A 25,156-nucleotide genomic window follows, 5' to 3' on the forward strand; every position below is an offset into this window, starting at 1 on the left:
GTCCCCCCGCCCCAGCATTTTAAGTTTCAAATCTAAACCATTTCAAGTGGGTCACTGTGTTTAATGGAAGCATTGAACAACAAATCAGCTTACCTGGGTTTGGGTCCAAATTTTGCAACTGAGCAATTAAATGAACTTTGAAGTCACTTAATTTGTTTGTGCTTCAGTTTCTTTACCTATGAACTAGAGAAAATAATACCTACTACCTTCCAACTCTTAATAAATATTGTGGGCTAAATGAGATAATGTGAAAGCTATTATTAACAAACACTGCCTTACCTCATAAAACATAATATATAGTTATAATTTTGCTAGGTATCCTAAAAGAACTAAGAGGCAGAATAATTCATATATAATTCACATATTACATATGTACAATATCTACATAGAATGGTCAAGTTTTTTAATTCTATTCAATATTCAGCACTAAAAAACATTAGAGATCAAGCTCAGTTCAATATGTAGTCTATCTTCTCAAAAATTTCTTTGCCCTTCTATCTTTTCTAACATCCTTTCCAGATTCAATTCTCATGTTGTCTTCACTCATTAGAACGTAAGCTACTTGAGGGTAGGAACTATCTTGTTCACTTGCATTTCCATACTCAGCATTATCTATATACTGTTGGCCTATATAATGTAACTGATCATGAGATTAAAAAATAAATTTCAATTGATATTTTAATTGAAAAATTTTGTTTTTAAATCACCTATATTTCTTAATATTCTTTCTCACATTCCTTGCTTCCTCCTCTCCCTCCCACAGAAACATCCTTTATAATAAAGAGTAAAATAAAAACAAAATAGTTCAAGAAAACTAACCAATGCATTGAAAAAGTCTGAAATTATAAGCAGGATTCCATATCTACAGTCTTTAGCCTCTGCCAAAAAAAAGGAGAGGTACTTCAGATGTTTCTTCTTTGGTGAAAGAATGATCTTTATTATTTCACGGCATTCACACAGCATTCAGTTTTGTTTGTTTTGTTGTTGTTCTCTCCATTTACACAGTTGAAGTATTTATATGCATTGTTTTCCAAGTTTGGCTTACTTTTTCAGTTGATCTAAGCCTTTCCATGCTTCTCTGTATTCATCAATTTTGATGTTTCTCATTTCACATTACATTCACATACCATAATTTGGTCATTCACCATTAGATGGACATCCACCTTGTTTCCAGTTCTTCACTACTATAAAAAGTGCTTCTATAAATATTTTGGTATGGATGAAACCTTTATTTTTCTCACTCATCTACTTGGGGTATAATTCTTGGTATGATACTAAATTGCTTTTTAAAATGAGTAGACCAATTCATAGTTTCATCAACAATGAGTCTTTTTTGTTTTTTGTTTTTTGCAAGGCAATGGGGTTAAATGACTTGTTCAAGGTCACACAGCTAGGTATTAAGTGTCTAATGTTGGATTTGAACTTAGGTCTTCCTGACTCCAGGGCTGGTGTACTATTCATTGCACCACCTAGCTGCCTCAACAATGAGTCTTTCTATCACCCTCTAGCATTGGCTATTTCCATTATTTGTCTTTATTGCTAATTTCCTGTATATAAGGTAGATGGCACCTATATATCAGGCACAGGAGGCACTGACCTTGGATTCAGGAGGGCCTGAGTTCAAATGGGACCTCAGATTCTTACTGCCTGTGTGACCTTGGGCAAGTCATTTTACCCTGACTGCCTTGCATCGAGGGCCATCTCCAGTTGTTCTGATTCTTATCTGACCACTGGCTCCAGATGGCTCTGGATAAGGATGCTTATTACCATGGCATCACCTCCCTAATGTCACAATCTTCTTTGAAAACAAAGTACAAGCATCATTGATTCAGAATTATTTTGATTTTCATCCCTCTTATCACAAATGATCTGGTATTCTTTTATGTGGGTTGTTAATATCTTTCTATTGTTCCTTAAGAACTATTTGTTCTTATCCTTTGACTTCCCCTATCTATTGGAGAATGACTTTTGACAGGGAGATTTTAATGGTCCCTGGAATGAAAAAATGAACAGAGGAGGAATAAAATTCAGGGTTTTGTCATTTAAATATTCTAATGATTTTGTTTGACAATGTTAAAATATATTTCAAATACAGATATTTACTTTCTATGAATTTAAATTTTAGTTAACACTTAAAAATAAACTTAACCCTCAGATACACAAAATTAATCAAATAAATTAAAATTTTATAATCAGAATTAGGAAGCAGCTTATGGTCATTTGAATGCTCCCAAACATATTCTGTTTAGGAGAACTCTAGACTGATAAGACAGTCTTCCATTTAACTTGGTTTTTTTTGTTTGTTTGAAGAAACAGTCTAGATGTATATACTCTAAAAGGAATACTGTCCAGTAGGAACAATTTCCTTTAAATTTATGCTTTCCCTAAATATGAAAAAGGGAGGGTAAAGTACCTCTAAAATAAATACACACATTCTTAAAAGTATGTATATGAATTTTCATATATATATATATATATTTAAGTGATAATTTTAATTATGGCACTGATAAATTTAGCCTGATTCAATTTAAATGAAAATCTTCATGCCTCATAAAGTTAAACTAATTCTTTCTTCCTGAAACATTCACTTTTCCTGTGACTACCAAAAATTGGGATTTCACTGTTATGAGTCAAAAGAAGAATATGGCTAAGTCCAGAGACTGAGATGCTCATGAATTTGATTTTCTAAATAACTCTCTAACTGAACAATATTAATATATAATGGGAGTGATCACACTACTGGACATGAGGTCAAAGACAGAAAGAGAGGTCCAAAGTATTTCAAAATCTTCATATCAGTACATTTTGTGGAAACAAAGTGGGTGCTCATTGATGAATAACATCAAAAAACATACTCAAAATGATGCTCTGGGAATGTAATGGAATTTACTGTGGAGTAAAGAAAGACAAATATAAGAATTTGAGGGAGGTATGGAGTGAGCTATATGAATGGATGCAGAGTAAATGAATAAAACAAAAAAATGGCCACATTGACCCAATAACGTAAATGAAATAAATCACTAAGGGAAACCCAACATCTGAAAAACTGGTGCCCTGAACTACTGTTAATGAACCACACCTGAAAGGTGGGGGACTACTAAGGCAGAAATATAGCTATATTTAAGTACATACACACACACACACACACACACATACATACACACACACAAACACAAAACAATAAAATCCTCTGATTTACAAAATTGGAACTCTAATAACCACATAAATTACAATTTTATAATTAGAATGGAGGCAACATAGGAATCTTGCCACTCCCAAATATTCTTTGCTTAGGAGGGTTCTATATAGATAAGACTTTCTTCCACTTAAACCTTGGAAGAAAAATTACAGCACAGTCTGGATTAGTCATATCCTTTACAAGGGGTGTGTAGTGTGTGTGTGTGTGTGTGTGTGTGTGTGTATTCACGTATGTTGGCAGATGTTCATGTCATGTACATTGGCAGATGAAGTCACTATATTGAGTGTTTTTGTTGAATTGTTTTTCTTTCTTTACAAGGTTGACTGAATGATGTTTATTTTTTCTTATGAAGTAGGGCAGCAAGATATTGTCAGAAATTATTATGATGTCAAAACAATAGATAACATTAAAACACATATATTATTCCATTTGAAATCAGGAAATCAATTTGACTCTGCCAGATTGCATAAATAGCACAATGTGGAAATTTTTGTTCAAAAGCTAAGGATGCAGATTGCTCTTTTATGGAGAGGCATGAAATTGAATAAACCTCCATTTCTAAATGGTACACAGGTACATATTCTTTTGACACGGCGGATGCTATTTCATCAAAATAGATATGTTAAAACCAAATCATATTTCAATATTGGGAAAACCTACCCCACTGTCATTTGAATGGTTCCTTGGGATACAAATTGGAATTAAACAAATTGTAATTTTGTAATTTTACTTGACCATTTTTGTTTGAGAACCTTCCGTTTCCTCTCTCTCAAAAAGTATATATATATATATATATATATATATATATATATATATATATATATATATATATATAGTGTTTTAAAGAAGGCTGGTTTAATAATTTTTGTCTCTGCGTACTTTTTTCCCATCTTTCAGCATTCTCCCTTTCAAACCTTCTGTTCTCTCTTCACTTTACAAACTGCTCATGGAAACTTTGATGTTAACTATGTGTATCCCTTCAAGATTTGCAATACTTCATAGGAAAAAATAAAATAAATAAACATCATTCAGTCAAGATTTCTCTATGAATTTGGGCAGCTCTCAGACAATGGTTTAAAAATTATTTTGCTTCTTGCCAGCAAGCTGAAATCTGAGAGGCTTTTTACAACTGTAAACAGAAGTACTTTCCTAGAAATGATCATCCAAGAATATATTAGGGCTGTCTGAGTTAGTCATGCTGGCTCTAAGATCTCCCTCTGACTGAACTATATCAAATGTTCATTTAATGAGTACCTCTTTCTGAACTTCTTTTCAGTATTTACTCTGGGATTTCCCTTGGATTTCCCCTTTCTCTGTTACCCAAAAACCATAAATAGCAGTTTCTCAGCCTCTTTTTTGTCCAGTTGTTGGTCAATCCTATTAGCTTTCTCTTCTACTGAACTGACATCTGCCTCTCTATAACTTTCTCCCTCTGTCTCCAGTTTCTACCTCTGAAATTACATAGTCTAATTTCTCTTGCATGACATTCTTTTGAATATTTGTTAATAATGAAGTTCAAATATGTCTTCTTTTCTTCAGGCAAAACATTCCAAGTTTTTTTGACCTTATCTGATATATCTTCCTAACCATACTGTTTTTATTGTTTTGGATATATCCAAGTCTACCCATGTCCCTAATTAAAACCTGGTTCTCAAAACTGACAAGGTACCATGGAAAGAACTTTGAATTTGCAGAGACTCTGAGTTCAAATCCCAGTTCCATCATATAATACTTATGTGACCTCGGGTAAATCATTAGTCTGTAACATGGATGATCATGAGTCCCCATCTGAAACTCCTTTTCCTGATTTAAAAAAAAGGCAGGGGAAGAAGGAAAAGGATGTTGGACTAGGTGACTTCTTAGCTTCTTTCTGGCTCTAAATCTATTTCTGAGATTCCTCCCTCCCAAATATTCCAGACATCCCATATTTCCCCCAAAATAAGAGTGGGTCTTATAGTAATCATTTGCCACAAAAGACACAATAGAGCTTATTTTCAGGGGATGTCTGACCATTAGTTGCTCTTTTTCTCTCTACAAGGAAGTTCTTCATGTCTTTAGCATGGTGAACCCTTGTTGAATCACAGACTGGCAGACCACTTTGCAAAATAAATGACATTAAATTGACTCACTTCCTTATAACTGCTTGTGAATTCCAGGTTTTTTCAGTTTCAAGAATATGAAAGTCTGAAACACATTCAATCTTATCTTTCTTGTCTTAGTGATGATTAGTGGTGGGGTTTTCTTTCCATTCATTTGTTATTAAGTGTGCATGTTATTTGTGCGTTATGTCTGTACTCAGATTGGTCATTTGGGAATAAGTTTCAAGTTCATCTGTTTACCTAGGCATTTACTATTCATCCAAAAATTCCAGCTTGTGTATTTATAAATACTTAATTATCATTTATATTATCATTTATTTTAAGTATCAATGTCAATAATATAATTTATAGTTCACTATATATTAATATTATTTTCTAATTCCACATGTCTGTTGTGTTTTGCAATAGACATACTAATTGTGTTCATTTGGCTTGTGATATTAACTGGGGCTTATTTTTGGGGTAGGGATTATATTATAAGCATCCTAAAAAAATCATGCTAGGGTTCATTTTCAGGGAAAGACAATAATATAATAACTGGAGAATGCAGTGGGACTATTTTTTCTTGATCTGAATATCATACATCTTTTGAAATCATCCAAGACTGTATTTTTTTTGCATTATATTATTGAGTTGTAGTAAAGTGAATTTCTTGGGTCTTTAAAACAACTTTTAAAAGGTAAAAATTATGAATTTAATCATTAACAAATATAAATATTTCAATAGGAAAAGAATAAGAGAACTGTATTAAAATACCTCTATAATTTTTTTAGTTAAAATTTAACAAGGGAATAACAAAATTGTCCAGCATCCCTTTTTGAATTTTTTTGCCTTTTTTATTTTCCAAGATTTTTAAAAAATAAAATACCATTATGTTATTTCTTCTTCATCTTCTCCTAATGCAATTGACTTGTGTTTAAACCAAAAATTTTATCATTTTGAAAGTATTACAGCCTGACTACACAAAATGATCTGATTTCCCAAATCTATTTGCAATTTTAAAAACTAGAAATAATAATGAATTTTGTAAAATATATTCCAAAATATTTCATAAAAAAGTATTTGCTGGATAATATATATATAAGTTCTCATTTTGTCTACATGTTCCTTCACATAGGTTTTGGCTAAATGAAATTCCTGTCCATCAGAAAACAAATGTATCTTGGTTTCCTGGTCTATAGCCTTTATTTCCTTTACCTAGAGTTTGTGTGGAATAGACTAATTAATGACTGAATTTCTTAAATGAAAGATGCTGGATGTGAACAAAGTAAAAGTAAAAACGATAATCAGTATGCTTGGAATCTATAATGCTAAACATCTTAGTGATAGGTGAATTTATACTTTTACCATTCAGATATAGTTTATATAATGCAAAGTTGGAAATTAGAAGTCTTGTATAACATTTAATTGTTATCAACTCCTTGGATAATCTGGAGCAAATTCCTTCATCATTCACAGTCTTGGTTTTTCTATCTAAAAAAATGAGAAAATCAATAGTATATATGTTTCTAAGAAATTTGACTAGGAGTCCAGGTGGACTGTATGCCAGTGAAGTAGTTTATGCTAGTGTTTTTTTTGTAAGATTTTTGAGTTCCAAATTTTTTCTCCTCTTTCCCCCTCCCTCAAGAGAGCAAGTAATCAGATATAGCATATACATGCACAATCATGTTAAACATATTTCTATAGTAGTCATTTTTAAAGAAGAATCAGAACAAATGGAAAAAATAGGTCTAATTTTATTTGAAAAGAACATATGCTGCAATATTCTATATTTTTTTCCCTTGGGTTAAATGAGGGCTACAGCTAAAGAGGGACCAACAGGCTGCTTCAGTTTGAGTATCTTGTGTTATCTGAACCTGGGTGATGTCACCTCCATTCTATGGTCTGGTCTGAAGACTCTGAAATTTGTTCTTACAATTCATCTAGGAATAAACAGGCTCTAGGAAACTGATTCATACTAATAAACTTCACAGGACTCTGAATAAATAATATATTAATTGACAGTGGAAGATGCATCTGGCACAAGAACTGGAATGAGTTGTCTGAACAGAGCACTCCCTCTGGGTGACTAAGGACATGGGTGGAAAAAAAATACAACATAATCAGAAGGTTGCTTAGTGAGTATAGATTTAGAGCAAAGAGAGTTGGAGGTTCTAAAAAGAGAATTCCATTGAGTCATGGAGGCTTGATGAACTCTCTTTTCCCATCTCAGGTATATTATATCTACTAAAAAAACCCCCCATATCAGCCATTTTAAACCAAAGCACTGTCTCCCCTGGGAGAGAGGCAGGTAAGTATTTATATGTTCTTATTATCCAACTCTCTCCTTTCCATCAGACTGTTATAGACTGTTAACAAAGAATATTGTCATGCTACTTCCTCATGAGATAAAATCTCAGAGATGGAAAGGACTTCAGAAGTCACTTGGTTCAAGAATCCCCTCTACAACATGTTCAAGGTGTGGAGTCATCCAGTCTCTACTTGAAGACTCTCAGTGAGGATGAACCCAACCTTTCCTCACTCTAGACTGTCCATTTGACTCTTAGAAGGTCCTAACTTAAGATGGGCAGAGGCCAGGGCCTGGAGTCAGAAAGGCCATCTTGAGGTCAAATTTGACTTTAGATATTTGCCAGATGTGTGACTCTAGGAAAAGCACTTAGCCGTTTGCCTCAGTTTCCTCATCTGTAAAATGGATTGGAGGTGAAAATGGCAAATAACCCCAATATCTTTGCCAAGAAAGCCCCCAAAATGGGGTCACAAAGATTAAGATACATTTGAAACAACTGAACAACAATCCTTATGACATTTTTTTCTATCAAGCTAGATTCTGTCTCCTTGCAACTTCTACTTATTTTTTCCCCAGATTCTGTGCTCAGTGGTCAAGAATAGGTCTAATTATCCTTTCACATAATATCTCTTCAAATATATTGCCATATATTGCCTATATACCAGATATATTGCATATATAGCTTATATTGCCTTCCCTTCACTTGCTCCTCTAACTTTTCCTTTTCTCCAGAATAAACTTACTGAACTCCTTCAAGTAGTCCCTATATGGCATGAGACTTCCAGTTCACTCTTTATAAATCACTCTTTTCTGAATGCATTCCAATCTGCCAATATCATTCCCAAAATTGTGTCCCAGAAATGAAGTCATACTCAAGGCATAATTTTAAGTGAAAGTACCTCTCCTTGCTCTGGACACTCATCAAAGTAGGAGGCAAGTTCTCTGAGGGAAGAGACTGACATCTTTTTTTTTGCATCTTCAACAGCTCACAATGGGATGTCTGGGTCAAAGGTATGGACATTTTAGTCATCTTTTTTAAAAAAAAATCACAAACTGCTTTATAGAATGTCAGGGCCAATTTACAGCTCGAATATATTGGTGTGCATGGACTTATTCCTGATGAAAACATGGTAGATTTTAGTAATTATTGAATTACTTGCTAAAGACTCATACAACATTCCTTTAATAATAGGCTCTAGAAGTTTTGCCAGGAATTTCTGAAGTCAAATTCATTGGCCTATGGATTCCTTTTCTGAAAACCAGGGTGACATTTGCCCTTCTGCAGTCTCATTTTTCCATTCTTTCAATGATTACTGACAGGATCTCTTCAACAATAGCTACCCAATCTTCTAATACCCTGCTTTGCAATTAGATCATCCCCATTTGGTAAATGGAACCCATTGATGGAAGCTAGAGGCTCTCTTCATTTATTTTTGGTTTCAACTTCTTGTTAACCATGTTTGTCCAATCTTTCCTGAACCAAAAATAGTCCTTGGAAAGAAACTATAATCTGAGTTGTTCTGCCCTGTCATAGTTATTATCCCATCCATATCAAGTAGCATATACCTGGATCTATTTCTTGTTCCTAATATCCTTTAAAAATACAATAATGTGTGTGTTATTCTTACCATTAAATTTAGAATTAGCTTATTCCTGACTTTCTTCTTATAAGATAATTTAGTTTTGCTGTTTTTCTTTTTTGGGGCGGGGGGGAGAGTCTAGATCTGTGTTTTCATGGATGTAGAGAACTCCCAGGGAGTTGACTATTTCTTCTAATGTAAATTAGTTATTGCTCTGCAATTTATAGTCTTAGAGATTTGCTATGGGCACTGACAGGAGGAGTTAGATAAACTATCAAGGAAGGTTGTGAAAACTATTGACCTTCTAGAATTTTAGAATAAGGATGATCAACCACTGATCTGGATGGTGTTGGTGCAGCAAAGGACCAGAAGAACTCTGGAGGGCCCTTCCAGTTCTGATTCAAATAGCTTGCTTCAGCCAAATTGTCTGACCTTTCTGAACATAAAAAGCAGGAAAAAATATCCATAAGACCTTTACAATCTAGAAAAAATATAACTATGTTATTTTAAAAATGTGTAATAGGCTATTCATTTATTTTCAGAAAAACAATGGCAGTTAACATTTTCTCCCAATCAAAGAGTTGTAGGTCAAATGCATAACCTTATTACAAATTGAATTCAGTATGCCTGAAATGTGACATTTTATTCATTGGGTTCTCCTTGTTCCATGCAATTGCAGTTCCAGTCTATAGGAAACTATTTAGTATACTTATCTGAAAATATTTGTAAAGGAAAAGGCTAACATTCTGCTTGGTCCTAGAGGGAAGGACCTATCACACACACACACACACACACACACACACACACACACACACACACACACACTGCTGGCACATAGCAAATGCTTAAAAGCTGATTATTTGAGTAATAGGAAGTTCTGGAGAGACAGGTTTTGGCTATAGGAAAAACTTTTAACAATTAAAACTGTGCAAAATGGCCTTGGCAGGCAGGGCATTCTATGACACAAAAACAGGTTGTTAAGAATGTCACAGAAATGGAGTAGCTTGGTAGCTAAGTGGATAGAGTACAGCCCTGGAGTCAGGAAGACCTGAGTTCAAATCTGGCCTCCGCCTCTTAATAATTATCTAGCTGTGTGACCCTGGGTAAGTTACTTAACCCCATTGCCTTAAATAAATAAATAAAATGTTTAAAAAAGAATGTCACAGGGTTAATGGTTTAGATGGGATTAGATTACTTTGATGGTACCTTCAAATTTTAGATTCTATGAAAAAGACTGATTAACACATAGTACTCACATAATATGAATATATATTTTTCAAGTACTTTGCTATAACAAAACATATTCCATAAAATATCAAAAAATATAGAATTTTTAAAAATTAAACTTGGAAGGTTATTAAGTAGTTGAGATAAAAGCCTAGATCCTTGACTCCATAGACAATGTTCTTTCTCCCATTCTCTAATCTTTCCAGTTCCTAGTCACTGACAGCTTCTTCTTGCTTTTTTCTTCATTTGTCCAATGTCACTAATTTTCTATATCCACAACCTTTCCTTTATTTCTAGGATCTTTTTTTTTAAAATCCTCATCTTTCAGGGCAAAGCCAAGATGGTGGCATGAAGCTAAGATGTTCCTGGAGCTTTTCCCTACCAAAGATAAATGAAGCCTCTACTCTGAAATTCATACTACAAATCTCACCAAGGAAAAAGAGAAGATTCAAAGAAGTGTTCAACTGTAGACCTCATGGAGGATCTTCAGTGAAGGTCTGTCTCTTTGAGGGGGGAAAAGGGGAAGTAAAATCCAATAGGAGGGAGAACAGGAAAGTCAGCAGGAGGCTTTTAGCCACAATGCAATCCAGGTCCCCACAGCTTAACAATAGGAGAGATAGATAGCAAACCAACAGGGAGGATTAAGGTTAAGAGTGTTAAGAGTGACTTGCCAAAGGTTATACTGCTAGGCAATTATTAAGTAAGTGTCTGAGGCCAGATCTGAAGCCAGTTCTTCCTGACTCCAGTGCTGGTGCTCTATCCGCTGCATCACCTAGCTGCCACCAACACTTCTAATTCTTTATAACTTTACTTCTCTTAGGATAATCAAAGGGTAAAATATAATTGAAGAGAATGAACCTAAAGGATAGGGGTATAATTGGATTTTATCTCTCCACTGAAGAGGTCTAAGATGTTCAAGACAAAAGGCCTTGAAGAAAAGCAGGAGTGTTAACTTTAAATTTAAGTGTCTCATTATCATTTAATCCTACTGTGTTTAGCACCTTGTCTAATGAGGGCATCATAAACTTGCAAGGTACTGAGTCACTGTTTCTAATTCATAATCATTTTTAAAGTTCTCAGGTGAGACCTCCAGAGCCTCTCAGTACTTAGAGACCTTTAAGCATCATAAACTGGGAGGACCTGAGCCAGTGTTTCTGTAACTTACATCTCAGGTGAGACCTCCAGAGCCTCCCAATACTAAGAGATATTTAAGATTCTTGGAAATCATCAGTGTTTTGTCATGTGGGGTTTGGAGATTTCATGTTCCACTTAGTTTAGCTGAATTCACTTTGGCAACTGAGTAGATGTTGGAATGTGGGAGGAAAGATAATGAAGTAGGAAGGCCAATTCCAATATTATCTTTTTTTTTAGGTTTTCTCAGGGCAAATGGGGTTAAGTGGCTTGCCCAAGGCCACACAGCTAGGTAATTATTAAGTGTCTGAGACCAGATTTGAACCCAGGTACTCCTGACTCCTGGACCTGTGCTTTATCCACTGTGCCACCTAGCCACCCCAAAATATTTAAGATTCTTGCAGTTAATTAGATTAGGGTTTGATTTAAATAGTGCTTCACTAAACAAGGGATTAAGTACCTTTGGGGGGGGGGTAAAATGAGAGGTAGAATTCCCCTGGGTGGGGAAAGGAGGAGGTAAAGTATGAAAGAAAATAGGCCTTGTTTCACTTAACAAGGGGTTAAATACCTTGATCTGGGTGGGGAAGGGGAATGGGGGGGGTAATGTGTGAGAGAAAATAGGACTGGGGGGGGACATAAATATTTCAAGAAATGATGTGGCTTTGAGAATTGTATGTACTTGAAAGTTACTTGAAAAGGGGGTAAAGTAAAATTTAATATCATTATAATTTGATACAATTTGAATCAATGCTACTTATCAAGCAATCAAGCAAACAATCTGTGAAGATACCTTGATATCAATATGAGCTTATCAAGCAATGAGATAATAAAACTGTGATTGATGATAACTGATTAATAGTATTAGAGGGATAAATAACACCAAGGGAAGAGGCAAAAAGATTTATAATTATAGAGGGGAAAGAAGGGAGAATATGACTGCAGGGTAAATTCTATTCAATAGAATAGAGAGGAAATAAGATACATTCCCACTTGGGTTTAAAAATCTATACTAATCTTGGGGAGAGGGCTGGGAAAGGGAAAGTTAAAGGAAGAAGGGAATGATAAAAGGGAAGGCAAAAATATAACTAAAAATAAAGTTAAAATTTTAAATCTATTTTTATAATTTATTTAAGGCAATGGGGTTAAGTGACTTTCCCCAAGGTCACACAACTGTGTAATTCTTAAGTGTCTGAGGCAGAATCCAAACCAAGGTCCTCCTGACTCCAGTGCTGGTGCTCTATCCACTGAACCACTTAGCTGCCCCTGAAAGTTAAATTTTTAAAAGAAAAATCAAAGGGGAAGGTAGTAAAATTTTGGAAGGGAGGAATAAGAGAAAAGGAAAGAGAAAAACATAAATAAAGAAAAGATGGTATGGAGGGAAATATAGAATTAGTAATCTTACCAATAAATGTGAATGGGATGAACTGTCCCATAAAACAGAAGCAGATAGCAAAATGGATTAAAAACCAGAATCCTACAATATGTTGTTTATAAGAAATACATTTGAAGCATAGAGATAAACACAAGGTAAAGGTAAAAGATTGAGGCATAATATATTTTGTAATAGCACTACATCTTCTTAAAAGGCACCATTTGTAATAAAGCTATATTATTACTAAACATGGATGCATGTTTATATGTGTGTGTGTGTGAATGTGGTATAGCATCCAAATTCCTAGAGGAAAAGTTGAATGAATTGCAAGAAGACATAGACAGCAGAACTTTAATAATGGGAGACCTCAATCTCCCTCTCTCAGAACTAGACAGATCTAACAACAAAATAGACAAGAAGGAAGTTAAGAAGGTGAATGGAATGTTAGAAAACTTAGATATGATAGACCTCTGGAGAAAATTAAATGGAGATAGAAAAGAATATACCTTTTTCTTAGCAGTACATGGGACTTACACCAAAACTGACCATGTACTAGGGCACAAAAACCTTAAAATCAAATGCAGAAAGGCAGAAATAATAAATATACACTTCTCAGACCATGATGCAATAAAAATTACATGTACTAGAGGCCCATGGAAAAGATCTAATTGGAAATTAAATAACTTTATCTTAAAAAATGGGAGGGGGGACATCAAACAGCAAATAATAGAAATTATTTATATTCAAGAAAAATGATAATAATGAGACATCATACCAAAATTTATGGGATGCAGCTAAGGAAGTTTTGAGGGGGAAGCCTTATATTTCTAAATGCCTTTATGAATAAAATAGAGAAAGAGGAGATCAATGAATTGGGTATGCAACTAAAAAAGCTAGAAAAAGAACAAATCAAAGATCCCCAATTAAATATCAAATTAGAAATTCTGAAAATAAAGGGAGAGATTAAAATTGAAAGCAAGAAAATCATGGATCTCATAAATACAGCTTAGTTGGTTTTATAAAAAAGCCAATAAAATAGACAAACCTTTTTTTAAAAAAAAAAAAGAAAGAAAGAAGGGGCAGTTAGGTGGCATAGTGGATAGAGCACTGGCCCTGGAGTCAGGAGTACCTGAGTTCAATTCTGGCCCCAGACACTTGGGCAAGCCACTTTTGCCTTGCAAAAAAACTTTTAAAAAAAAGAATAAAGCCAAATTACCAGTATCAAAAATAAAAATGGTGAGCTAATCACCAATTAGGAGGAAATTAAAGAGATAATTCAGAGCTGCTTTGCTGAACTGTCTGCCAATAAATTGGATAACCTGAGTGAAATGGATGAATATTTACAAAAATACAAACTGCTCAGATTAACAGAAGAGGAAATAAATTACCTAAATAACCCCATTTCAGAAAAAGAAATGAAAGGAAATATCAATACACTCCCTAAGAAAAAGTCTCCAGGTCCAGATGGATTTACAAGTGAATTCTACCAAACATTCCAGGAACAATTAATTTCTGTTCTACATAAACTATTTTTAAAAATAGGAGAGGAAGGAGTTCCACCAAACTCCTTTTATGACACTAACATGGTTCTGAAAACTAAACCAGGAAGAACCAAAGCAAAGGAATATTATAGACTAATCTCCCTAATAAATATTGATAACAAAAATCTTAAATAAAATTTTAGCAATGAGACTACACAAGTTATTACTAGGATAACACAACATGATCAGGTAGGATTTCTACCAGGTAGGCAGGGGTGGTCCAACATAAGGAAAATACTCAACATAATTTTATATATATCAATAGCAAATCCAACAGAAATCATATGATTATCTCAATAGATGCTGAAAAAGCCTTTGATAAAATACAACATCCATTCCTATTAAAAACACTAGAAAGTTTGGGAATAAATGGAGTTTTCCTTAAAATAATAAATAGTATCTATCTAAAACCATCAAGAAATATTATATACAATTGGATTAAACTCAGAGCATTTCCAATAAAATCAGGATGAAACAAGGGTGCCCTTTATCACCTTTACTATTCAATATAGTATTAGAAATGCTAACAGTAGCAGTAAGAGAAGGAAAAGAAATTGAAAGAATAAGAATTGGCGATCATCTTTGCAGATGATGGTATACCTAGAAAACTCCAGAAAATCATCTAAAATCTCCTTGAAACAATTAATAAATTCAGCAAAATAGCAGGATGTAAAATAAACCCAGATAAATCATCAGCATTTCTATATATGAACAACAAAGCCCAAGAGCAAGAGATAGCAAGAGAAATTCCATTTAAAATAACTATAGACAATATTAAATACTTGGGAATCTATCTCCAAAGACAAACCCAGAAACTATATGAACAAAATCATAAAGCATTTCCCACCCAAATAAAGTCAGATCTAAACAATTGGAAAAATGTCAAATGCTCGTGGTTAGGTAAAGCTAATATAATAAGAATGACAATTCTACCCAAATTAAATTGGTAAGTGCCTTACCAATCAAACTACCAAATAACTACTTTACTGAACTAGAAAAAGTAGTAACAAAATTCATCTGGAGCAACAAAAGGGAAAGAATAGCAAGGGAACTGATGAAAAAAAATGTAAAGGAAGGTGGCCTGGCTCTACCAGATCTAAAACTTTACTATAAAGTGACAGTCATCAAAACTTCCTGGTATTTGGTTAAGAGATAGAGTGATGGGGGCAGCTAGGTGGCATAGCGAATAAAGCACCGACATTGGAGTCAGGAGTACCTGGGTTCAAATCTGGTCTCAGACACTTAATAATTACCTAGCTGTGTGGCCTTGGGCAAGCCACTTAACCCCATTTGCCTTGCAAAAACCTAAAAAAACAAATAAAAAAAAGAGAGAGTGATGGATCAGTGTATTAGGATAGGTTCTAAAGAACTTGTAGTAAATGACTACAGCAATCTACTATTTGACAAACCCAAAGACATCAACTTCTTGGATAAGAACTCACTATCTGGCAATTGTTTGAAAAACTGGAAAATAGCATGGTAAAAAATAGGCAAAGAGCCACATCTCACACCCTATAGGAAAATAAAGTCAAAATGGGTACAGGATTTAGACATAAAGTATGATTCCATAGATAAATTAATAGACCAAGAAATATTCTATCATATTTATTGAAAGGGAATAAATTTATGACCAAACAAGAATTAGAGCACATTATAAACTCCAAAATGAATGATTTTGGCTATATTGAATTAAAAGGTTTGTGCACTAATAAAAATCAATGCCGCCAAAATTAGAAGGAAAGCAGAAACCTGGGAAACAGTCTTCACAAATAGGAGTTCTGATAAAGGTCTAATTTCTAAAATATATAGAGAATTGCATCAAATTTATAAGGTTACAAGCTATTCCCCAAATGATAAATGGTCAAAGGATATGAACAGACAGTTTTCAAATGAAGAAAGTAAAGCTATATATATATATATATATATATATATATATATATATATATTCATATAAGGGAAAAATGCTCCAAATCATTATTGATTAGAGAAATGTAAGTTAAAACAATATTGAGGTATCATCTCACACCTCTCAGATTGGCCTAGATTAGAAAAAGAGAAAATGATCAATATTAGAGAGGTTGTGGGAGGATTTGGGACATTCATGCATTGCTGGTGGAGTTGTGAATGGATACAGCCTTTCTGGAGAGCAATATGAAACTGTGCCCAAAGAGCAATAAAACTGTTCATACTCTTTGACCCAGCAATTCCAATTCTAGGTCTATATCCAGAAAAAGTTATAGAAAAAGAGAAAAGTCTAACATGTTCCAAAATATTCATAGCAGCTCTTTTTGTAGTGGCAAAACAATGGAAATTGAGGGGATGTCCATCAATTGGGGAATGGCTAAAGCAATTGTGGTACTTGAATACTATTGTTATGTATGAAACCATAACTGGTTGGACTCTAGAGAAGCATGGAATGACTTATGTGATCTGATGCTGAGTGAAGGGAGCAGAACCAAGAGAACAATGTACACATCAACAACATAGCGAGATAAATAACCTTGATGGAAGCTGCTCCTCTCAGCAGTCTATTGAGCTAGAACAACTGTATTAGACTGGTTATGGACTATATTATACACATCCAGAGGAAGAAAAACAAAACAAAACGAAACTCACAAAAAATCCATCCTTCAGAATCTGATGAACAGTTTATAAAAATTGCCTCTTATGTATCCCTTTCCCTTAATCCTAATTCCTCTTACCAAATATTACTTACCTGAAAACATGTTTATCAAAATATGTATGTACTATGCTAACCTGACTGGGGGTGGGAAGGTAGGAGGGAAGGAAATTTTGTAATTTAAAAGCATACATGTACAAATGGCTAAAAATAAATAAATATTTTTTTTAAATTTTAAAAAATTAAAATAAGTAAAATAAATAACCAGAGAAACCACTGAGCTATGTATGACATTGAAATGTCTTTCCAGTACTTCTCTTCTCATGGGCTGAAGAAAAGTCATTGTTTTCTTTGTTTTCCTTTCCAAGAATTAAATTCAGAAGCAAGAAAGCCAAATTACATCTTGACTTTGTATAGAATTTAAAAAAAAAACTAACACTTTTCCTTCTTCATTAAATTATAATTTTAATGTTAGCTGCCTCAGAGACAATCTTACTGAAGGGATGCTAAAATTTTTATTCTGTAATTTGGGTCCTAAAATTCAAAATCTTAAGTCTTTAGGCTGTTTCCATTACTCATTCATATTCTATAAAAAGTAAAGTACTCAAAGGTACTGGTTTAAACAGTGCATTTCTCCTAGCTGTAAATATAACCCAAATATTGAATCCAAACTTGACATAAGCTAGCCTGCCATCTTCTGATTCAGCTAAAAGTGATATCTTAGAGATACAATTAAAACATGAAATCAGAAAGATACCTTTCCTTTAGTTTAGAAGTTCTTAATTTTTGTCATGAACCACTTTGACAGTGCGGAGGAGTCTATAGATCCCTTCCTTCTCAGAACAATATTTTAAATGCATAAAATAAATTACACAGGATTACAAAGGAATCCAGGTATACTGAAGTATGAATATCAAATGAAGTAGGACAAAAAATACATATATTTTTTTAAGTTTGTAGACTCCCAGTTAAGATGCCTGTTCTAGTTCCTTTAGCCAAATTCAAATTTCTCTGAATGATCTTAATGGCCAAGAGGATTTATATAAAGGAAGCAAACAAGTTGCTGATAATAAGACAGTCTTCTTACCTTGTGGGAAGCCATCAAACAGAAGTAGAGCTAATATCTAAGTGGTTGGGGGGTAGGAGTACCAGCCCCAGTTCCTTTGAGGGATTGAGTTTAAAACCTTTTTTTTTTGCCTCAGAATCTTACTGATACAAATTAAGGCTGTTCCTACTCTGTCTTTTGTCACCAAATTTGTTTGAGAGAACATCAGGGTCTATTATTCCTGAGAGATGAGGTAGGTGGCAGGAGTGGGTGGGGGATCCTGGAGGAGTTATGACAGTTATCACCTAGGTCAATCCCCCAGCATCTATTCCTTCTCTTTGACATCACTGAAGTGAAGGTTTCAAAGCTGATATCTTTCAGATTGAGTAGATTGAGAAGTCAGGGGAAAAGAATACTGAATTTAAAATCAGAGTCCTGAGGGTTCATACACTGCCTCTGATGCTTACTAATTGTGTAAGCCTGACCAAGTTTCTGGGTCAGTTTTCTCATCTTTAAAAATAAGGGAGTTGGATGATTTCCAAAGTCTGTTTTACCTCAAAATTATATGCTATTTTGAATATGAAATTGAAGATAAAGCCTGAGTACCTGTTATCTACAACCCTAAGCAGAAGCATTAACAACTCTACCCTGTTCCAAGCTCAGGAAATGTCTCCATTTTCTGTAATCATTAAGAAATCAGATTCTATGGGGGGGGGGGTGGCTAGGTGACACAGTGGATAGAGCACTGGCCCTGGAGTCAGGAGTACCTGAGTTCAAATCCAGCCTCAGACACTTAATAATTACCTAGTTGTGTGGCCTTGAGCAAGCCACTTAACCTCATTGCCTTGCAAAAACTTAAAAAAAAAAAAGAAATCAGCTTCTAGTCTGCATTCTGCCTCTCCAAAGATTAGACTACATACATGAGGTGCTTCTAAAAGATAAATACCTGCTTCATAGATTTTGTGTACATATTATCTTTTAAACATGAATCATCCATTTTGGGTTAAAGCAAAGGAATTGGTTCATCTCTTAAGTCAAAGGAAATCTCTGCTGGTAAACTCTGTGGAGTTCTCAATTTTCATTTTGCAGCTTCTGAATTTTCCCTTCATTTTCATCAAAGCAACCTTGACATTTGTGAAAGTTCTGGCCCAGATGAGCAAATGCAGTGTTGTACACCAGATCTCTGAAAGCTGCCCACCCCTTTTCTGCTACACTGTTGCCAACTGCATTGGCTCATTTTTCCTTCCAAGTTAGCAACAAACTGTTCCCACTCAGAGAGATACTCTAATCTCTTGACATTAATTCTTCTGGTATTCATTTTGCCTTGGGACTGCTGCTTTGGTTGAATATGAATATATAACTTAGAGAAGATGAGTCTGTGATCAGTACAGCACCCTGCTCCACACGTTGCCTTTTCATTCTGCCATCTTATCTGTCTCTTCTCTTTACAATCACATAGTTTAATTGATGCCGGTGTTTGCTATGAGGGTACTTTCAGAAGGGTTTTTTTTGTTTTTTTTTGCATTTAGGTAAATGGAAGACAGTGATTGTGATGAAAAGATGCACAAGTCTTCAGCAGAAGGTGACCATTGCCGTTGCTATTTCCAACTCCATTCATCCCAAGGACTCCCTGCCATGTCTGGTAATCTGAGCCTATTCTAGTACTAAAGTCACCCAGAATTATTAGCTTGTCCTCTTTTGTTACATTGATGATAACAGTCTCCAAGTCTTTATAAAATTTTTCCTTAACTTCATCAGTGTTCATCTTTATTCATCACAAGAATTTATGATGGTGGCATGACAGTTTCCTGGAAGTGGTAATCTCATTGTCATGAACCTGTCATTCACTCCTTGTGGTGGGCTTTCAAGAATGTTGACTAGATTATTTTTGACTCTAAAACCTACTCCAGCTTCACAGTGTTCCCTTTCACTGTGACCACTCCAGAAAAATGTGTATCCAGCTCCAACTTCAGTAAGCTGGCCTTCATTTGCCAGCCTTGTTTCACTTGGGGCTACTATTTGAATATGATACTTGCTGAGTTCTCTCACAACAAGAACTATTTATCTTTCAGATCTATTGGATCTTGTGTTGTCTATGAGTGTGTACACGTTCTATGCACTGATGGTGAAGGGATTTTCTTTGAAGTTTCTGTGGATTTTTTTTGTATCTTGACCACACTATGGGACTCCCCCCTGCCATGGTAACTATGTCAGGGTTAGGTTAAGCAGACAATTTTTAGGGTACCTTTTCTAGCCCCCCCTTCTAGTATCAGGAGGTGAGCAGTGTGATCCTTAAAAGGGATGCTCAGTCACCCAGGTGGCTGCAGAATCCCATTGCTGCTCTCAGTGGAGAAACCCTATGGCCCTAGGCTGCCTTTGTGCAGGGTTGTGACTGCAGCTCCCAGTGAATCCACACCTGTTGTTTCATCACTTGTCTGTCTCCACAGGACTTTGAGGAATGGTTATGAGAGTTGTCTTTTGTTTCATGTATAAATTGAATTTAAGTGAGGTAGAACTGCATGAAATCACCCACCTTACTCTCTCTTCCAAAATCATCATGATCCTGCACAGCAAGACAGAATCAAGACAATTGGTGATGGCTTTAGATGCAGTGGATGGGGGCAGCTAGGTGGCGCAGTGGACAGAGCACCAGCCCTGGGGTCAGAAGTACCTGAGTTTAAATCTGGCCTCAGACACTTAATAATTACCTAGCTGTGTAGCCTTGGGCAAGCCACTTAACCCCCATTGCCTTGCAAAAACTAAAAACTAATTAATTAATTAATCAATTACTTAATGAATGAATGAATGAAAAAATAAATGAATGAATGAGTGAATAAACAAACAAACAAATAAATAAAGATAGCTAGATAGATGTAATGGATGGCCTGGGCATCTCGATGTCTAATCAAGCTTTGAGCAGTCCACACTACCTACTTCAGCTAGGTTCATGGCCTCTGGAACAAATTGTTCTCTGCCCATTCCACCAGTGGAAGACTTCATAGGCTTGGGGTAGGCACCCCCCCCCCCCGCCACTACTCACCGATATATTTGAGATCTTGGTAATCCTCAACCTGGTTTAGCCTGCCTGCCAAAACGGTTTGATGTGGTACTGTGCATGCTACAGCTTCTTGGAGCCACAGATGAGAGTTAGGTAGCTCAGGTGGATATCAAAGGTGAAAAGCAGCCCTGAAGAGGACTCAGCAGCCCTCACTCCAAGGAACTAATCTTCCTTGAACAGACTCTACTTCACAGGGCAAACCAGCAGGATAGTTCATCCATTTCTAAGAGGGCAGCATTTATCTCCATCAAAAGTAAAGTCCAAGTGAAGGTTAGAGAGATGCTGGACTCTTAGCTCTGTAAGAAGGCAGATGAAATTCAATTTCATACAAACAGTAGCAAACCAAAAACCATGATGCCCTAAAGGCTATTTATGCGCCAAAGACATATGGTGTATCTCTGCTCAGTGCTGATGGATTCACATTGATTAATGATAGGGAGATGGGCTGAACACTTCCATATTGTCCTAAACAGACCATCATCAATCAATGCAAAAACCACTGATCATTTACCTCAAGTTGAAGTCAATCAGTCCCTAGCTGAAGTTCCAACTGAAGAAGAGGTTTTGAATGTCATTAAACTCCTTTCAAGTAGCAAAACACCTGGTGTTGATTCTATTCCAGCTGAGATCTACAAGGTAGGGGGTCCATTGCTCATTCAAAAACTACCTGAGGGGTGGCTAGGTGGCAGTGGATAAAGCACCTGCCTTGGAGTCAGGAGTACCTGAGTTTAAATCTGGTCTCAGACATAATTACCTAGCTGTGTGGCCTTGGGCAAGCCACTTAACTCCATTTGCCTTGCAAAAACCTAAAAAACAAAACAAAACAAAAAAAACTGCCTGAAATTTTCCCAAGGATTCAAGGATGCCTCCATCATCCATGTCTATAAAGGTAAAGAGAATAGATTGTCCTGTGACAATCACAGGGACATTTCTCTTTTAGTCATCACTGGTAAGATTCTTCCCATAATCCTTCTCAAAAGGCTGATTGTTCACCTGGAAATTGATTACTTTCAGTCAATATGGTTTTTCCTGCCCAACACGTTCAGAAAAAAATGCCAGAAACAGAACAGAGATTTTTATAGAACATTTGTAGATCTGACCAAGGTCATTGATACCATCAGTCCAGAGGATTTATGGTAAATTATGTCAAAATTTAGTTGTCTAGTATTGTATCAGTATTGTACATCAATTTCATGATGGTATGCATGCCCGGGGTTCTGGATAGTGAATAATGCTCTTGAGATTTTCCAGTCACCAATGGAGTAAAACAAGGACATGTCCTTTCTCCCACAGTTTTTAGCATGATGTTTTCAGCCATGATGTCAAACCCCTTTGCTGAAGATGAACATGACCTCAAGATCAGTTATTGCACTGATGGCAAATTCTTTAACCTGAAAAGGCTACAAGCCAAGACCAAAGTGGAGGGAGTTTGGTGCATGATTTTCAATTTGCAGATGATTATGCACTCAATATAGTCTCTGAAGCTGAGATGCAACAAAGTATGGATCGATTCTCTGCTGCTTGTACTAATTTTGGTCTAACAATTAACACCAAGAAAACATAGGTGCTCCATCAGCCAGTACCACACCATCCATACGTGAAACCATCTATTACAGCAAATGGATAAGTTTTGAGTACTGTACAAGTTCACTTATCTTGGCAGTGTCTTTTCCAGGGACATACACATAAACAATGAGGTTGACACTCACATTCCCAGAGCTAGCTCAGTATTTGGGAGACTCCAAAGAAAGTGTGGGAGAGAAGAGGTATTAGGCTGGTATTAGGTATTGACTATCTATCAAACTGAAGTCTACAGAACCATTGGTTGACTTCATTTCTATATGCCTGTGAAACCTGGACAGTCTACCAGCACCATGTCAGGAAAATGAATCACTTCCATTTAAATTGTCTTGGGAAGATTCTGAAGATCACCTAGTAGAAGATACCAGACACTGAGGTCCTTTCTTGTGCTATACTGACTAGATTTCAACATTACTACAGAGAATGCAACTAAGATGAGCTGAGCATGCTAGATGCCAGATGTATGCTTGCCAAAAAACCTGTTTTTATGGAGAACTCACAGAGGGCAGGTGCTCACAAGGGGGTCAGGAGAAGCAATACTGAGACACCCTAAAGGTCTCAGTGAAGAACTTTAGAACTGATTGTACCGCATGGGAGACACTGGCATAAGACCACCTACCATGGTTTGCCCTCATCAGTGAGGGTGCAGCATTCTCTGAGGAAGGTAAAATTGAAGCAACTCAAAGGAACTATGATATCCATAAGGTGTTCACGTGGACTATTTGTACCCAACCTGTGGTAGAGCATTTCAAGCTCTTATTGGTCTGATCAGCCACAGTAGGGCACACTATAATTTGTCTCAAACATAGTGATGTAATTTTGGGCTTCTTCAATAATGAAGGACAAGAACCAACCAAAAGGAAATAGTTTGCTCTTTTTCTTCCTTGGTGTTTAGTGAGAAAAAAAAAAGAGAAACATCAACCTCTACCATACTACAGGACCTTGGAGAATGGTCAGAGTCTTAGTTTTATGGTGAGCAAGCTACCACCTCCTCCCCTAGTCCTTGTGATTAGAGGTACAGTTTGCTAAAGTGAAATGCAGCACTTTGTTACTACTTATTTTCATTTCCACAGAGCCTTGCTCAGCCCTGCCCCTTTCCCAGTGCATAATCTTCTACAACCTGTCTTTCTATTGGCCTTAGGAGTTCTTTAAATGGCACCTTTCATAAAGCTTTCCTAAGGAAACCAAAATTTTGATTTATAGATTTCGTTATCCTGACCATCCAACTTTTTTAGTCCTTTTTGAGAAGACCTCTGATGTAGGGAATGGAGAACTGGACTCAGTTTCAGGAAGCCCAGCTATGGCATGTTGATTGTGTGAGTTTTAGTTTCTTCATCTGTAAAATGTGGCTAAGATTCTTAGGACATATCCCTCAGGATCATTGTGAAGGTCTAATGAGATTATATAAATGTAAGTATATGTTCTTATTTGCATGTATGTATAGTACACATGTGTGTGAACATGTATCATTTATGAACTTTAAAGTAAGTAATTATCATTTTTATTAATCCTATATTAATAAACCCTGTCTGACAAATTCATATAATGGTTAGCATTTATACAGTTTTTAATATTTACAGTGTTTTATAAATATTATCTATTTTAATCCTCACAATAACTCTGGGAGATAGTATCTATCATTATACCCATTTTTACAAATGAGGAAATGAGACAAGGCATTAGTTAAGTTATTTGATCAGGATCACACAATTAATAATTATCTGAGGTAGGATTTGAACCCAGATCTTTCCTGACTCCAACTCTAATGCTCTATCCACTGTGCTACTAAGTTGTCTTGTGACATAACTACTATAAATGGATTTATTGTAAATATGTTGCCTAACCTCAACTGATCCATCATTACAGCACAGGCAATTTTTAATTTTTTTCTGGTTGACTATCCTCCAGCTATTATGTCAAACATTACTCAAATCTCCTAAGTGTCAAATTCAAATTGAAAAGGGAGCTACTAGACCATATATCAGATTTTGCTAGTGATTACTTAGAAAGCCACATATCATCATTATCCACGTTCTTTCATAATTTTATTTTGTTAAATATTTACAAATTACATTTTTATTGGTTCATCTTTTTTTTTTTAGTTTTTTTGCAAGGCAATGGGGTTAAGTGGCTTGCCCAAGGCCACACAGCTAGGTAATTATTAAGTGACTGAGGCTGGATTTGAACTTAGGTACTCCTGACTCCAGGGCCGGTGCTCTATCCACTGCGCCACCTAGCCACCCTGGTTCATCTTCTTAATGAAAAAAAAAAACCCTTACAAATCCCCTCAGACCATATACCATGAACTCTTTCTTCTCCTCTGTTCTATCTTGGTATATTGACTTTCTTCCCCCTATTCCCACTCTCTCTTCCTATGTTCCAGACTTGGAAGTAGTCCATTTTCTTGCCAAGAAAA

General features: G+C 35.6%; 1 protein-coding gene across 4 annotated transcripts in view; it reads right to left on the bottom strand.

The window, feature by feature from the left end:
• The window catches only part of FRY (FRY microtubule binding protein), a 568,375-nt gene that overhangs the window by 425,354 nt on the left and 117,865 nt on the right, over positions 1-25,156 (bottom strand). The window lies entirely within an intron of this gene.

This window comes from Macrotis lagotis, chromosome 1, assembly GCF_037893015.1.
Source record: "Macrotis lagotis isolate mMagLag1 chromosome 1, bilby.v1.9.chrom.fasta, whole genome shotgun sequence".
NCBI lineage: Eukaryota > Metazoa > Chordata > Mammalia > Peramelemorphia > Peramelidae > Macrotis > Macrotis lagotis.